Source organism: Sorex araneus, chromosome 5, assembly GCF_027595985.1.
Source record: "Sorex araneus isolate mSorAra2 chromosome 5, mSorAra2.pri, whole genome shotgun sequence".
Classification (NCBI taxonomy): Eukaryota; Metazoa; Chordata; class Mammalia; order Eulipotyphla; family Soricidae; genus Sorex; species Sorex araneus.
In genome coordinates, this window is record NC_073306.1 from 199,435,257 (window position 1) to 199,453,725 (window position 18,469).

Sequence of the window (18,469 nt, forward strand, 5' to 3'; positions counted from 1 at the left end):
GGTCTACTGAGTACCTAGTTTTGATTGTATTTTTTTTTTTACTTTTTGGGGGTCACACCTGGCGATGCTAAGGAGTTACTTCTTGCTCTGTACTCAGGAATCACGCCTGGCTGTGCTCTGGGGACCGTATGGGATGCTGGGTATTGAACCCTAGTCGGTGGCGTTCAGCAAGGCAAACGCCCTACCCGCTGTACTATTGCTCCGGCCTCTGTGTACCTGTTATACAGTACTTGTTTTACAGTACTTGCTTTACAATTACAGCTTGCTCTTAATTAGCACTTAACATGTGCCTAATTTTATTTACTATAGCCATTAATTCATTTTTCTTTATAATATGTCTATGAAGTGGGTCTCATTCTAAACTCCATTTCAGAACAGGAAAGAGACTTAAAGACAAAGTGATCTTAGCCTGGACTCAGAGACACTCAGTGCACTGTGTCTGTCTACTTTGTTGTTTTTTTTAAGAGCCCAGTGACTGTGTGGAAACACGCTTTTAGGCCCACAAATCACTTCTTGAAAGCCTCAAGAAATAGAAAATGCTATTCATTCTACTCTGGGAAACGATTTCTTTAATATGGTACTTAGGTAGTGAGTTACTGTCAAAACTAAAAATCAACCACAGATCAGAGAAACACTTTTGGATGGCACAATAAGTAATTTGTGCATGTGTGTGTGGGTGGGGGGGGTAACTAAGGATAAAAAGAGAAAAACAATGTACAATCAAGTAAATTGTACTTTTTAAAATTGCTTTTCTTTAAAGGTGAGAGTTTTTCACAGGCTGAAAATTATGAATGCATTGCCACGTTTTATACAACCCTGTCTGAAAGGGATTGACCTCTCTCCAAAAGGATAATAGCATGACCTGATGGATTGCTCCCACCTTCAACAGCTAAAGAAGCTCATGGAAAATACATCCTTCACAATGCGACCAAAAATTCCAAGAAGTCTCTTGCCAAGCACACGTTCTCTAGGCTGCACTTAAATTCATTATTTTGTTAGAGTATCAGCCTCGAAGCCAAGCGTGGGCAATATAGCATGCCACACTTCAAGCAGAATTTAATTTACCTAAAAATTCACTTCTCTGAGACATAAATGAGACAACTACCCAAGATCATAGCCTAGCAGTAATGCCAAAAATAGAAAGTAGAAATGTTAATGCAAAGTTCTTCAGTCAATTTCCAGTTACATCTCATTGAACGAAGGTTCCAAACTTCGCGATGGTTATAGGATTCCCATTCTGTGCTCTGGTTATATATTATTATGGAGAAGAGGTAAAAGATGTGTGTGAGTGCTTCCATTTTTATTACTTTTAAAATTCACTTATGTTAATACTAGAAGAGAACAGTACATTTTTTTTATCAAAGAAGGCACCTCTGAATGACTCAATCTGCCAATCTGCTATGGATATCTTTTCGGGTTTTTGTTGTTGTTGTTGTTGGTTGGTTTTTGGGGTCACATCCAGTGATACTTAGAGACTCCTCCTGGCTCAGTGCTCCGGAGAGCGCTTATTTCTGGAGCGCAATGGACCATGTGTTGCTGAGGTTTGAACCCCAGGCTACAGCATACAAAGCACTGTTCTGGCTCTGAGTTATCTTAAAGGCAGGTACAATTGGAATATTAGCCAAAGGGGAAGAGAAGTTACTGCATTTATACTCAGGAATCTACTCTCCCCAGTCAGAAATGCCACATGGAGTCTGGGATGTAACTAAGGTGGTAGAGCATGCGCTTTCCATGGGTGAAGCCCTGGGTTTGATGCCTGAAACTAAAGGTCCCAAGGCCCCCCACCAGCACCCCTGGCTAAGACCTTGATGGCCCCAAGCACTGCATGGATGAGCACCATCAGAAGTGGCCTCTAACTCCTAGAACTGCTGGGAGTGGCCAAATAAAAAAGTGTCATATAAATGTACCCAGAATGGACTTACCAGTCAATAATAAGAAAACGTATTAAAATAAACCTTTTATTTAACACTCTTTGTTTCCAAGCTCTATCCAGCTGAAAGAATATCTGAGAAATAGAGCAGGGAGCATCTCTATTTTTGATTCCTAAACAGAGATAAAGGCAGCACCCAGGTACTTGCGCATCAGGATTGATTCCCTGGGGAGTATTGATGATTGTTTCCTGGAGGCTCTGCAGTCACACCTTTGGTTTTGTATCTTGTCTCTGCTCCATCAGAGTCGTGTGACCTGGACCAGGTTACTTCATCTTGGTAAATCTTAGTGTGTCTAATATAGAAGTGGAGGGAAATGGTGAAATAAATTTTTTTTTTAAATGGCCCTGAAGAATAGTGCAGTGGTTTAGAATGCCTGCTTAAGTTATCTTCCATGTATTTTATAGTTGGAGGTCTTAGTTCCTGCTTTTTAATCCATTTAAATTTAGAATGGAGGTAAAGAGTGAGTTAGTTACATTCTTTTTCACATAGCTATCAATTTTTTCTGGCACCCTTTATCTTCATCTTGTTATCCTTCATTTTATCATTTTATTATTCATTCTTTGTCATTAACTGTGTTGATATATTGTAAATTTATAAATAGGACTCTGAATTTTATATCATCAATCCATGTATCTATTTTTATTGCAGTACACTACTATTTCAGTGATTGTCACTTTGTAATATAATTTAAAGTTGGGTACCATGATGCCTCTGGTTTTCTCCCTTTTCTTGAGATTTCTTTAGTTACTTGGGATATTTTGTGCTTCCATATAAGTTTTAAGGGTTTTTTGGTTCTATTTTCTTAAGAAATATCACTGGGGTTTTAATAGGAATTGCATCATTTCTATTTTGCTACTGATAAGACAGCCACTTGACTATATTTAATTTAATTTTCCCCATCAATGAACATGGAATATCATTCCATTTTTTTAATGTCTTGGGGTGTGTGTGTCTGTGTCTGTGTGTGTTGCCAGGCATTAAATCCAGGAGCTGACACATATAAGTGTGCTGCTGAGTGATATATCAGCCCTTTATATCTTTTAACAATGTCCTATAGTTATTGTTGTAAGGCTTTTCCTTATTCATAGGCATTTACATCTTTTGATGCAATTTTGAATTTTGTTGTGTGCTTTTGGTGGTTATTTATATTTTTTACAGGTGCTAGGAGCAGGATAGAGCAAGGAATTACTATGCTCCCATTCATTTGCTCTGTGGTATTAAGGCTCAAAACCAGGATCTCACATTATATTCAAGGCATGTACTTTACCACTCTGCTTTGTACTTAGCCACTCTTAATATCTTTTCCTTCTCTCTCATTGTTTGCATAGAAGTGCAATAGGTTTTGTACGTTTATTTTATACCTGTCTTGTTACTAAACTTGTTTAATAGATTCTAGTGAATTGTTTAAGGTTTTCTATATATGTATATGTATTATAACATCTGCAAATAACGGCAATTTCTCTTTTTCTAGATTTCTTTTATTCATTCAATTTTTTCTGTTTAATCTTCTGATTAGGATCTTTAATACTTAATTAAATTAAAGTGATGAGTGTGGAAAAGTTTATTTAGTCCCAATATTTAAAAATAGAGCTTTCCACTTTTTTCTATTGAGTATGTATATTAGCTGAGGGTTTGTATTATATGCTCTTTATGACGTTAAGACATTATCCTTCTATTCCCATTTTGTTTTACTTATTTAGATATCTTGGTTTATTTATTTATTTTGGTTTTGGGGTCACATCCAGCAGAGCCCAGGCCTGATTCCTGCCTTTGTACCCTGGGATCATTCCAGTGCTCAGGGGACCATGTGTGCTTACCAGGCTAGGGAAGTGCCTTAACCCCTATGCTACCTTCCCAGTCCAAAAACAGACATTTTTTTTCTTTTTGGCTTTTTGGGTCACTCTCAGCGATGATGCTCAGGTGTTGCTCTTGGCTCTGCACTCAGAAATTACTCTGGAGAGTGCTCAGGGATATCATATAGGATGATGAGGATCCAATCTGGATCAGCCATGTGCAAGGCAACTGCCCTAACCATTGGACTATCCCTCCAGCACACAAAAGACAGAAATTTTTTACTCTGCATTTCACCATGGTCAATTTCAACTTTATTGGAGTGGTTTAATATTTAGAGTTTTTGAAAAACGTAGTCATTTATCTTACTAACACTTAGGATATTTAGTACATGTATTATACTAAATACAGAAGATATATAAAATCTTTTCCATGGTGTTCTCTAAATATATGCTTACTAGACATTTTGCAAGCTTATAGAGAAAATGTTGCCTTTTTACATCAAAAACAATAGTCTGATGTAGAATGCTAGGAATTCAACACAAATACATAAGACTTATTTTTCTCAGTGCCATTCTTCAGAAAATCAGGATTAATAAGATGTGCTAACTGCAAATTTATTGTTTATAACAACTTTCTTAGACATAACATTCCACAGTGGGAAAAGGGAATTTATAGTGAATGAGAAAACACAGTGTAGGGCATTTGCCTTGCATGCAGCCAACCCGGGTTCGATTCCTCCGTCCCTCTTGGAGAGCTCGGCAAGCTACTGAGAGTATCTCGCCTGCACTGCAGAGCCTGGCAAGCTACCTGTGGCGTATTCGATATGCCAAAAACAGTCACAAATCTCACAATGTAGATGTTACTGGTGTCCGCTCGAGCAAATTGATGAGCAATGGGACGACAGTGACAGTGACAGTGAGAAAACATTCAGTGGTGAATTCTCCTAGTATTTTCTACAATTGTCCCTGGGAGGCACTGCAGTTCAATCGACAAAGAATATTGCATCCCCCCAAAAAAAATCCCACATAAAAATCACATGACCCAATTTTTCCTTATTACAAGTGTATTTTATTTCCTTTTTTCTAAACCTGCTAATCTGATGTGAGCATACAGAACAATCTAGAAAGTCAGGGCAGTGGAATTTTCTATTACATGCACTTGAATGAGAAATGCAGATGGAAGAAAGAGACATAGGAGGCACTCTGGGATCTGAGTGGAGCAATTTTTTAGAAAAATGCTCTTTATTTTTAAGAAATCTCTTATCTGCGGAGGCTAGAGGCGCATGTGTGAGAGACGGTAAGCAGTGGTCACTTCACTCATTTCCTAGACTCCCCAAGCCTTTTGCTTCAATTCTTTGACCTCCACTTAAAACAGAAGGTCTGACCTATAATATGTTTTCTATAGTTTTCTAAATGCTGATCCCGCCATTATTAAAGAGATTTGGCCTCAGAGCATCAGATTACTGCATTTCTTGTAAACCAGCTTAGTGGCAACAAAATCCAATTCATCTCTGGACACTGAGGGTTTTTTTTTTTTAAAGCTGAGGTCTTCTATTTTTCTATTTCTTGGTTAAAAAAGAGTTGCAAAGTCTATAAGTCTGTAGATCTATTTAGTTTATTACTTTTGCTGACTTTTGAAAGACCTGACTGTCTTTTTTTCCCCCTATCTTGGATATCTGCTGTGTGCAATTTTTTAGAGGGGCTCTCCTGAAATGTCTTTCCTTCTTAAGTAGAAATAGCAGAAGATTAAGAATTAGGATATGTAGCCTCCCCTTTCATCTCTTAATCCACCGTGTATAACCTATTGCATTAAGATAATGCTGCCGGGAATGTGCTGTGGGTTCCGAGGATGTGCGGGCTGCTGGGGAAATGGGGAAGGCTAAGCTACAATCTCTGTCTGGGGTTTCTAAGACTTTGGAGAAATGAGGAAGGATTAAATGGATAAGAGAATGCTCATGAAATACATCTTAGCTTGTTCATGTGATTGAAATCAGAGGGGAGGGAGGGGAAGAGACAGAGAGAGGGGGGGGAGAGAGAGAGAGAGAGAGAGAGAGAGAGAGAGAGAGAGAGAGAAAGCAACGTTTCCTAAATTAATAGGATTTAGTGGAACCTGGTGTGTGGAAGGAAGGGAGTTTCTCTCTTAGGGAAACTCTTTGCTTCTTGCTACAAGACCACAGGATTGCTTATTCCTTTTCTCTTTCTACTTGAATTATTTGGAGACTCAAAAATAATTTTTTGTGTGTGAATAAGCTGTGCTCAGGCTCTGCACTAAGAATCATCCCTGTTGAGGAGACTGAGGTCCATCTAAGGTGCTAGGGATTGAACTGGGGTCAGCTGCGTGCAAGGCCCTCCCCACTTTACCATTGCTCCAGCCTCTCAAAATCTATCTTAATGCTCAAAAACAATGATTATTCATTTTCTTTTCTTTTCTTTGGAGGGGAGTGGTTTGTCCCACACCTGGTGGTGCTCAGTGCTTAAGGTTGACTCCTGGGTCTGTGCTCAGGGTCATTTCTAGTAGTGCAGTGCGGGACCATCTTCACTGCTGGGGATCAAATCTGGATCAGCCTCACGCAAAATAACTGCCTTACCTGCCTTACTTACTATCTCTTCAGCCTGTGACTATTACTGTTTTAAAATTTAAATTGTTGGGGGCCGGAATGATAGTACAGCGGGGAGGGTGTTTGCCTTGCACGCGGCTGACCCGGGTTCAATCCTTGGCATCCCATATGGTGTCCCCAGCACCGCCAGGAGTAATTCCTGAGCACAGAGCCAGGAGTAACCCCTGAGCATTACTGGGTGTGACCCAAAAAGCAAAACAAAACAAAAATGTAAATTGTTGCCGTGATTTTTATTTCTACTTTACATATATGTATACACATATGTGGCTTGTATCACTGATTTCTGTGTGTGCATAAATATATATATTTTTTATTTATTTATTTATTTTTTTTGCTTTTTGGGACACACCTGGTGATGCACAGGGGTTACTCCTGGCTCTGCACTCAGGAGTTACTCCTGGCGGTGCTCAGGGGACCATATGGGATGCTGGGATTTGAACCCGGGTCGGCCGAGTGCAAGGCAAACGCCCTACCCGCTGTGCTATCACTCCAGCCCCAATATATTTTATTTTAAAGAAAGTTATCTGTTTTGGAAGAAGAAATAAGATATAATTACATGGTCAAGGACACATGAGGAAGGTCGGATGTTTCTTTTTTTGAATATTATTTTTAGTGAGCATTTTCTTTTAAATCAAGAGAACACTCGAGATCTTTATGAGCAGAGGCGGTAGAAAAATGGCACAAAGCACGAAGCAAATTAAAAAGACATAGGCCTTGAGAGTGGATTGCGGGTCAGCAGGAGCAGCCTTTCAACTTTCCTTTCTTGTTAATACCAGGGATTTTACTCAGATTGCAAAAGGACGTGGTCGGATGCAGTGACTCGGGGCTCAACATCTGCTGGCAGAAAGAGAGCCTGATTACAATCGGTTTCAGAGCAGGAGCGGGTGGGCCTGACATTTGAGTAAAGGAACACGGCTGCCCCTTTGTGTCCCCTCCTGCCCCTCCTCCACTCTCCTCTCCGGCACCCAAGTTCTCAGGCTGCCCAGCCAGGCCTGTCAAAGCCAGAAAGCACCAAATATCCCAACCTTCCATCTCTGCTCTACCCACCTACTGAGCGAACCCTCCTGTGACCCGTTCCTTCGTGACTTCTAGGATCCAGCACAATAAGCAAATTTCAATAAATATGAAATAATAGAAGAACTCACTCTCTTCTCTCTGCAATAACAATGCAAACGCCTTTCCATAGAGCTTCAGTATCTTTTGTGTTTTCTGGAGTTGAAGTGTGGAATTGAGGGCCAACCACCTCTTGTCCTTGCCTTTCTTTCAAAGAGACCAGCTGCTTGACTATACTTTAGGTTCTGGGTTAGGTTTTTTTTTCCTTCTTTTTTTTTTTTTTATTAGTGAATCACAAAGTTACAGACTTACAGGTCTTCATGCTTACATTTCAGCCATACAATGATCAAGTGCCCATCCCTCCACCAGTGCCCATTTTCCACCACCAATGGTCCCAGCATCTCTCCCACCACTCCCACCCTGTCCCCTTCACCCCACCCTGCCTCTGTGGCAGGGCATTCCCATTTGCTTGCTCTCTCTTTTTGGGTGTTGTGGTTTGCTACAGAGGTAGTAAGTAGGCATCATGTTCAGTCTATAGTCTATTTTCAGCCTGTATCTCCCATCCCTAGTGGGCCCGCCTAGCACCCTTTGCTTGGTGATCCCTTCTCTATCAGAGCTGCTTCTTCACCTAGCATGTGAGGTCAGCTTCCAAGCTGTGGAGTACTCCTCTTGGTACTTATCTCTACTATTCTTGGGTGTTAGTCTCCCATTCTGTTACTTTATATTCCACAAATGAGTGCAATCTTCCTATGTCTGTCCCTCTCTTTCTGACTCATTTCACTTAGCATGGTACTCCCCATGTTCATCCACCTATATGCAAATTTCATGACTTCATCTTTTCTAACAGCTGCATAGTATTCCATTGTGTAGATGTACCAAAGTTTCTTTAATCAGTCATCTGTTCTCAGGCACTCAGGTGTTTTTCCAGATTTTAGCTATTGTAAACAGTGCAGCAATGAACATAGAAGTGCAGATGTCCTTTCGACTATACCTTTTTGCCTCTCAGGGATATATTCGTAGGAGTGGTATTGTTGGGTCAAATGGGAGCTCAATTTCTAATTTTTTGAGAATTGACCATACTGTTTTCCAAAAGGGCTGAACCAGTCCGCATTCCCACCAGCAGTGAAGGAAAGTCCCTTTCTCCCCACATCCACGCCAACACTGGTCGCTTTTGTTCTTTTGGATGTGGGCCAGTCTGGGTTAGTTTTGAGATGTTTCTCTCCTCTCAAGTGAAAAGGAGGAATTAAATCTCTCTATTGTTTGTGTTGGTAAGAAGGATTGGTAGGAAAGCTTCCAATTCAATATTTTTCATAGAAATAAATTAAAAAGTAATAAAACATGTAACAATTCTTTTTGAAAGGAGATATATTTTGTCTGAAACATTTTGTTTCAGAAATATATATTCAAAGATAAAGTTTATCAGGGTGCTTTCACAGCTTTGTGAAGCTTTATAGCTCTCACCTATAAACTATGAAGGGGTAATTTTTTTGCTCAATCATCTCTATAGAGGCTTTGATATAATTGAACATTAGTGCTTCCTTCTTGAAAGTAGTTTGAATTTGGAGAAGTGGCTGTGGAATGCTTTATGTCACATTCACAAAGCAGTACCTGTTTATTATTATTACTAAAGTACCATGGTTTACAAAGTTGTTCATAATAAAGTTCCAGCATACAGTGCTCCAACTCCAGTCCCCCCACCAGTATCAACTGCCCTTTACCAATGTCCTCAGGTTCCCTCCCACCAAAAGACAGTATCTTTACAGAATGTTATTCGTTGTGACCCAAGTATTTTCCTGTTGTTTCTGAAAAGACTTTATACACCACCATCTTTTCCTTTCTGAAGGCACTTGAAAATAAATAGAAGAACCAACAATATGATTGGGGGTCAAATTGTATTTATTGCTTATGTAGGATTGTAATAGTTAAGAGTTCATTATTATTTGTGTCTCACAGTATCAAATGTATCATAGCAATTTCTAAACTAAATAAAGCAAATAGTTCTGAAGAATGAGTCATATGACTCATTTGCATAGACACTAACTATGTTGTGACTTGGTCATTCCATTCCGCTCCCCTTGCTTTCTTACCCTTTAAATGAAAAAATGAAATTTTATATATGTGACAAGTGGTTCTAAATCTGACATTTAGGAGAAAATGTGTGTGCACTGCCATTTGCTTAAAGACCAGCTATTTCCATTTCTGTAGGCGGGGATGGAAAGTAACACAAATTTATTTGATCTTTAAATATTTGCAATGCTAATTAAGTTTCAAAAGCACAAAAAAGTTGAATATTCAAAGCAAGAATTCATAATGTTAAGGGTGAGGAATCAGGGAGATAGTACAGTGGGTAAGGTACTTGCCTTGCCTGCAGCCTATACAGGTTTGATCCTTGGCACCCCAGACGGTCCCCAGATCCCATCAAGAGTAATCTCTGAGCACAGAGCAAGAGTGACAGGAGTAAGCCCTCAACATATCTGGGCATGGCCCAACCTCTGTCACCCCCGCCCTCCACCCTCACCGCCCAAAAAAAGCCAAAAAAGTTCAGAGCAGACAATGTATGACAATTAGAATATTTTTCAAAGAATGTTTAAAATATTCAGAAAAACATTATTTGCCTATATATAAGATTGACTGAAGTCTTTTTCATAAATATTTGAATGCGATGGAGTCAAAACAGTAGACTTGATCCTGGAACATTTCCTCAGACATTGCCACGAGTGCTAGCAATACCTGCTGAAAATAAGCCATGTCCTCCGGCTGATCATCCCCTACCCATATCCCAACTTATTGGAATATAATTAATAATTCCTGCAAAGTGAAAAATAAAATCCAGCCAAACACCAGGCTGGCTCTTTGGTGATTGGGACAGGATGTCCCAGGAAAGAAAGCCACATGCCAGTGTCTGACCCATGACCACAATCACCCCACATGACGGTGCACATTTAGCTTTGCACAACCCCTGGGGACACCATTCCCACGAATTCTCAAATGAATGACACCTTCAGTGGTTGAGCAATGTTTTAGCATGGTGGTAATCACTTGTTTGACAATTTGGAAATATTTCCGATGTACCCTAATAAAGGACAGAGGAACTTTACTGACGCTGTAACTCATACAGGGCAATTAATAAATGTCTATTTGGTGACCAGATGAGAAAAAAGTAACTTTTTAAAAGAGGGCTTTATTGAAGAGCTTTATCCTCTTGCGGTGCAATGGATCAAACTCAAGGCCTCACACATGCAAGGAAGTAAGTTTTATTGCAATATACTTCATTTATGTTTCATATATATTATGAACATGTCATAACTTTAACCTATTTATACCATATAATTTAATGATTTTATTTATTTTATCAAAGAGATATTTCATTGTAATAGTTTGAGTGTGCATCATTAAAAATGACCTTCTCCACATATATGTGGAGAAATGCAGCTATCACCACAATCAATTTTTAGATGTTAGATATCACTCTACCATCAAAAAAATAGAGATCCATTAACATTAAATTCTTCCCCTTAGCTCCTAGAAACCATTAATCTGAGTCCTATACATTTTCCTGTTCCATACATTTCATATAAATGGAACCATATATTATGTGTGGTCTTTTGTGATTGGTTTCTTTCACTTAGCATAATATTTTTGGTATTCCTGTATACTTTGGATTTTTTCCTTTTTATTGGCAAATTATATTCCATTGTATTGGTATACTAATACTTTATTTATCAGATAGTGAGCATCTGAGTTATTTCTACTTTTCGGCTAGTCTGAATAATTTGATGGGCATTCATGTCCAAACTGTGTGGACATTATTTTTTTATTCTCTTGTCATATATGTAGGAGTAGAATTGTTAAGGAAAAGGCAATCTTTAATTTGATTTTTACTATTAAGTAGCCTATTAAAAGTCATCAAATTAATGATGTGTGCCTGCCTTGGCTAGTAAGTTCATGGTCTTATGTAAACCTCTGCTCTAATCCTCACCCCTGCCCATGCTGTGAACTAGTAGGTGAACCACAGAAAATTGAATTGTACTAAATGTTTCATCTCTTTGAACTGGGCCAAACTTATATTGAATGCACTCTGATTTATTATTTGCTACTGCACTTGGACACAGAGAGTGGTCACAAAGAATGGGCGCTATAGTGAAAACAGAAGTTCCCTGTTTTCTATTAGTCTGCCCTTGAAGGATGGATGTAGCCAATTTCAGATTATTCTAGGGCTTTTCTCTCTTAGTTTCTTGACATCCTTTCTTTTGACCCTTTTGCTTTCCATTAGTGACATTTACTGAGCAAAGAGATCTGAAACATTGTCATTCAGCCAAAGTATTTTTATAGTCTTTTGGTGAAAAGAACTTTTAATATGTGTGTCATCATGGTTTTTAGGTGCCTTATAAATTCTCTTTTTATCCTGAACTATTAAGTTTAAGTCTACTTCTTCTTCTAGTATTGTGCTGTTCAAGTCATTATTAAAGATGGTAAATAAGAAATTACAATATTGAAGACAAATTATTCAAGTGTATAAAACATAGATGGTATTATTTTTAAAAGATATAATAAAATGAAAACAATTTTTGTTGTTGTTGTTGTTGTTATTGTTGTTTTCTACTTTTTGGGTCACACCCGGCAATGCTCAGGGGTTACTCCTGGCTGTGCACTTAGGAATTACTCCTGGAGGTGCTCGGGGAATGCTGGGAATTGAACCCAGGTCGGCCGCGTGCAAGGCAAACGCCCTACCTGCTGTGCTATTGCTCCAGCCCCAAAATGAAAAATATTTTTAGCTAGAGAGATTTTTTAAATGATCATAATCATAACATTGTATATAGGCTATGTGTTTGCCAAGCAAAATTAAGACTGGAAGTCTAGAGCTTAATGAATTTGTCAAATGTCTGATCTTCAATGAGCCAAAACTATTTAAACTGTGCAGACATTGACAATTTTCTTAGTGGTGTGTATATTTGAGTGGAAGATTATAAAGAGTAAGCAGTGAGGGGGATGTTGGTTGACTTTTAAGAAGAACATTGTTTAATTGAAAAGAAATAAAATATGGACTCCCCTTAAGCAAAGACTTCTTGTACTTCTGTTGAAAGGGAGGGACATTGTGTCTGATTTTTAAAGATCCTCATAAAGCATTCATTCCCCCCACCCCCCACCCCCGTATCCAGTAGTACCCATTTAATTCTCTTTGACTCTTTTTGCATAGAATGAAATCGGTTGATTCATAGGTTGGCCTGAGGGTTTGAATAGAGAGCTTGAGGGGAATGTTTAGGAAATGTTCCAGCAAGCCTTCGAGACTGTTGACCGGTGGCCAAGCCAAGGGAAAGAGAATTGGTGGTACCCATAGTTCACACTTACAAGCACTGTTCTAAGCTCCTTACACATATTAATTCACATGAATCTCACGGCAACCCAAAGAGGTCAGTCAATTGTTTGTCTTAATTTAGAGGAGGGAACTCAGAAATTAAGTGAAGGAAATTATTCACGGCCACACAGCCATGGAGTATAGTTCTGGAGGCCCCCCAACACCAAATATTCTTGCAAAGACAGGAAATATTGAGAAAGTCTCACTCCTACCAGAGTCTCAGAGGAAGGAAGGAGGATGGGAGTCAACTTCTAGCTAGTGTTTTGCCAAAATGAGTTGATGAGCTGAGGCTTCATCCTGACCTCTCACTGTGGATGTTTCAGAGAGCAATAGAAGCTTGAATTACTTGAAGTTCTTTTATCGCTAGTTAGTATCAGTAAAGCACAGCTCTAGCTTATCTTTAAAGATAGACCCTTTTCATTTGGAGTTTGAAAGTAATATGGAATTTTGATATATATTGTTAGCTGGTTTGTAGAAACTGTCAAGAGTGTAAGGAAGAAGAGTCAAATTTGAAAATGAAAAGGCTAAGTCACGAGACCTTGGCAACATGAGAATAATGTAAGTTGTGTGTCTATGTAATCCCTAGTATGACCTGTAATCTCTGGAACTTAAAATTTATAGAAACAATCTATCCGTGGCATCATAAAAAACCACCGGGTATTTTCACTTCTGCTTTTTGTACAATACAGGTCAATAAATATTCATAACAGTTCTGGAAGGATAATATGCCTGGAAAGAATGAGTTAAGAAATTAATCAGGAGCCAGAGTAATAGTGCAAAGGGTAAGGTGTTGCAATGCATGCAGCCGAAGCAGGTTTGATCCACTGCATCCTGTATGGTCCCCCGTGCATCGTCAGGAGTAATTCCCGAGTATAAAGGTGGGAGTAACCCTTGAGCATCACCAAGCATGACCAAAAAAGAAAAGAAAAGAAATTAATCAGTACTAATAATATCAGGTAAGTAAAATTCTTCTTGGGGATGAAATAAGATTTGAGGATTTGGAGGAAGCATTCTTGAAGAATGAGCATAGCCAAAAATGGTTTTACCTTGGGATTCTCCATCTTGTAGAGAAATTGAAAGGATCAATTTGTTAAATGAATTTTGAAGAGTCCAAGATCAAAACTATTCTCTAGAATAGTTAAAAAGTTTGTTGGCAACATAAGTAGAAACCTGTAAATCAGGGCCCGAGTGATAGTACAGCAGATATGGTACTGAATTCAATCCCCAGCATCCCATATGGAGTGCTTCCTGGGCAGGAGTAAGCCCTGAGCACCGCAGGATATGAGAAAGAAAGAGAGACAGAATGAGTTAATGCATGGAAGGAAGGAAGGAAGGAAGGAAGGAAGGAAGGAAGGAAGGAAGGAAGGAAGGAAGGAAGGAAGGAAGGAAGGAAGGAAGGAAGGAAGGAGGAAGGGAGGGAGGAAGGGAGGAAGGGAGGAAGGGAGGAAGGGAGGAAGGAAGGAAGGAAGGAAGGAAGGAAGGAAGGAAGGAAGGAAGGAAGGAAGGAAGGAAGGAAGGAAGGAAGGGAGGGAGGGAGGGAGGGAGGGAGGGAGGGAGGGAGGGAGGAAGGAAGGAAGGAAGGAAGGAAGGAAGGAAGGAAGGAAGGAAGGAAGGAAGGAAGGAAGGAAGGAAGGAAGGAAGGAAGGAAGATAAAAGAAAAGAAGACAGGAAGGAGACAGGAAGGAAAGGAGGGAGGGTAGAAGGAAGAGAGAGGGGAGGGAAGGAAACAAATCTGGAATTCAAGAAAACCAGTTTGAAAAGACCTTTGTGGATGAGGTGATGGGAAGGACAGGGAAAGAGTGTGTGCAGGGCGGGGGAGAGGGGAGATGGGTGTTTGCAATGTCTGTCCGTTGCTGAGAAAGGAGGCCATGCCCTCCTTGGTGTCAGGGCTAGCTTGCATTACACAGAAGCTAAGCATTGATTGTTGCTTTGCGCTTTCCTGTATGTCTACACACAAAATGTAGCTCTGATCAGCTGTTGGAGGTACCTAGAAAAGAGTCACTGTGCTGATCAGAACATCGGGTAAGAAACCTCTTCCCCTGGGGGCTCCAAGCAGGGACTGGAGCAGCTCTCTCTGTCTTCTCCAACAGTCCGGAGAGTGAGAAGTTGGTGCGGGTCCTGAGGTTAGGGAGCTCCTGAAATAGCACCAGTGTCTTGTTAACAGGAAAGGAAACCCTCCGCTGTCCGAGGCGTGTTCGGATAGCTGTTCTCTTGTTAGCAGTCAGAGAATCCAAACTGACGCCGACTCTATGAAGGTCCCAGATTACCTCAGGGTCCGAGTCTTGCTATATTTTTTTCTGTTTGGGATATGCATGGGGTGGTGGGCTATGAGGAGCGAGCCACAGAATCACTCACTCAAAATTTTCTAAAAAAGTAGGAGATCCTAAAAAGGAAGAACACACCAAGAAAGCTAGAACTTTTAAACAAAAATCTCTTTAAAGGTCCAACATCCTGGCGGTGATCTTAGACGGCTGCTGCTAGGTGAGTGTCTGTGAGGTTTCAGCATTGCATTGTGCTGCTGACATGACGGAGAGCACCGGGAAATGGAAGCATTCCCAGAGCCCCTAGATACAAACCAGGGCAAGGAAGCATTTTCTTCTTTTAGAATCGCCTCTCTTTTCATTCGCCTACTCCCATCTTCCTTGCATTTGCTGGCAAGGAGGCATATTTGGCCCCAGTGATGGATGACTGCGAAGGAGAACCAGCCTGCTTTGTGGTGCTGTTAAATTGAGGCAAACATGTATTCTCAAGGCCTGAATGACTGGTGGATTAAAAAGAAAGTAATTCATAACAGTTTTCACATAAAACGTGTGATTTTTTTATGCTTACTGATTTTAATATTGGAACTTTGTTATCTAGTTCATTTCAACACTAGAATTCTATCAATTGTTGTTGCTTTTGTCTACAGTAAAATACATTTTGAAAAAGAAACACAATGGTGAACTTAAAAAAAAAAAAGAAAGCAGTTGGTTGCAGAATTTCAAAATAAGATTCAAAAAGTATATGGCAAGTTTCAGTTTTAAAAAAGCCAACCCTTTATGATGTGTTAAAAAAATCATTTTATGTATTAAAAACTCCCCAAATCATAGGATTTAGTAACCATATTGTTGTCTGACTTCTGAAACCTTCTGTGTTATACATAATATTTAAGGCAAAAAAATCTTATGATAGAGGGGGAAATTATGTATATATAGTTCTTATTCTGCATTAATAATTGCCATTAAGAAAAAATTAACTGGGGCCGGAGCGATAGCACAGCGGGTAGGGCGTTTGCCTTGCACGCGGCCGACCCGGGTTCGATCCCCAGCATCCCATATGGTCCCCCAAGCACTGCCAGGAGTAATTCCTGAGTGCAAAGCCAGGAGTAACCCCTAAGCATCGCTGGGTGTGACCCAAAAAGCAAAAAAAAAAAAATTAACTAAATTTTCCAAGTTTCCATATTTGTTCATGCGGTTGTTTGATTAATTCTTGTCTAAGTGCCTGTACGTATGTGGTTAGAGTTTCTACAGAGGGCAGGCACCCACATGTGGAGGTGGGTGCAGGATGAGAAACTCCCGTCATTCCCACTCAGGAACATGTCTGAAGATAACCCCCAAACTGACTAGCAGTGGGATCTCAACAAAATTGACTTCAAATGGTCAGATTCTAGGTGGGAGATCCTAGACAAAGATACATTACTTCATAGTAAATTTGAATTACAGCCAAAGAGGAATTGAAATGTAATTTTTTTTAGTAAAAATATATCCATCAAACTGTCAGGGGTATACTTATATTAAAATTTGTTTATTGTTTGTTTGAAATTCAATTTTAACTGGGAGTTCTGTATTGGAATTGGCCAGATCTAGTAATGCTGATTCTGATTCTGGGAGGAATACTGAATGATGTCATGGTATCTGTTTGCATTGCTCAAGAAGAAGGCAAGGAAAAAATCACTGGAAGATTCTATAGGCTTGATGGGTTTGGTTTTGGGGGGTGGAGGGGCATGGTCTGGGGGCTTGTGGTCTGGGTGGGTTCAGCCACAGCTGAGGGAGTGAAGACTAGCATGTGACAGAAACTGGATGGAAACAAAGATGTTCCGAGACCCGCCTTCCCTCTCTTTCTGGGTTTCTGAAGATCTTTGCCCCTTTCCCCATGTCAGACTTAATTGACATCAATAAGAAATAATAATATCACTTTTAAGTTACAGACTGCAATATTTATGGTCCTAGTACTGAATTTTGAAATGAGTGGGTTGATCTTGTTTATTTTTCTCATTCCCTGTGTGTGCTCCAGATTGATTTTTGCCCCCTGGGAAGCAGCTATTTCTCAACTGAGAAATGATTGCCAAGTGGCTCAGATTCTTTTCTAAATTTCTAGGGTTTTGTTTCTTTGACGCCCCCCACCCCCACCAAATGATATTTATGCTCGTCGTTCAGTTGTGTGTGCATTCTGGACCCACATAAGGAGCAAGACGTGCTCTGTACAACAAATACGGGCATAGAACCGAGCGCTGGTCTGGCACTAGCTCCCGTAGCACTTCAAAGGCAGAATCAACACGGGGCACAAGGAGGTTTGTTCCTGTTAGCCAAACATCACTTAACACCTCCGCGTTGGGTAACCGGCTTTTCCCACGACCAGGACTGCTGAGCGGAAGGAATGGAAGAGCCTGCTCCCAGGGGTCAGCGTTTCCAAACACAGGGACCGTACATGAAAAGGGGCCAGAAAACGAACAGGAAAAGACAGAACATGCTGATACTGATGCTCAGGGGCCCGAGAAGTGGCGGGGGGAGCGAGGGGGGGTGACGTCACGATGGCCCTAGCCTCCTCTCCCGTGAAAATAGTGACATCCCGGGAACAGTTGCAAGCCCTAACTTCTAGCTAGTTTCTGAGGATGAGGAGCAAGATGGCCTCTTTGTGGGGTCCTGTGTGATGCCTGCAGTGGTCCTTGTGTTGGAACATTTGGAGCCCAGCATGTGAGCTATGTGAGAGTTGACAAACAGCCTTGACTGGTTAAGGCCGCTTTGAAGGAGCTGCTTCAGGTTTTACCTGTGTAATCGGCTTCAAGCTCCCTGTGGCGTATTTGATATGCCAAATACAGTAACAATAATGGGTCTCATTCCCCTGGCTTGAAAGAGCCTCCAACACGGCATCGTTTGGAAGGACGAGTAAGGAGAAGCTGCTAAAATCGCAGGGTTGGGAAGAATGGAGATGTTACTGGTGCCTACTCGAGCAAATCGATAAACAACGGGATGACAGTGATACAGTGAATCGGCTTCAGAGCACCAAGGTGCTTCTCTCCTTTGTTTCATTTGTTCTGGGACCACACCAGGTGGGGGCTCACCACTTACTCCTGATCCTGTGCTCGGGTTGGGGTACCAGAATCAAACCAGGGCTGTCTGGCTGTGTGCAAGGCAAGCGCCTGGAACCTTGACTGTGTCTCCAGACGGGCTCTTCTTTAGAGCTGCTCTTGCCTCCCTGGCCTGAAGTTTACGCTGCTCGAATCACTGATGAGTCCAGATTGCTCATCAGAGCAGCTTTCTTCTACGTGTAAGGCACTCGGGAGCTTGGGACGAAAATGAATGAGACACTTTCCAGGATCCTGTGAGTCAAGTGGTACCGTGGTAGGGGCTGGAGCGATAGCACAGTGGGTAGGGCGTTTGCCTTGCACATGGCCAACCTGGGTTTGATTCCCAGCATCCCGTATGTGCCCTGCCCCCAACAACTCCCCCATCCTCCGAG

The 18,469-nt window shown here is 40.7% G+C and overlaps 1 protein-coding gene across 6 annotated transcripts in view; it reads left to right on the plus strand.

Annotated features, from left to right (window-relative positions):
• The window catches only part of SHROOM3 (shroom family member 3), a 337,474-nt gene that overhangs the window by 44,086 nt on the left and 274,919 nt on the right, over nt 1–18,469 (plus strand). The window lies entirely within an intron of this gene.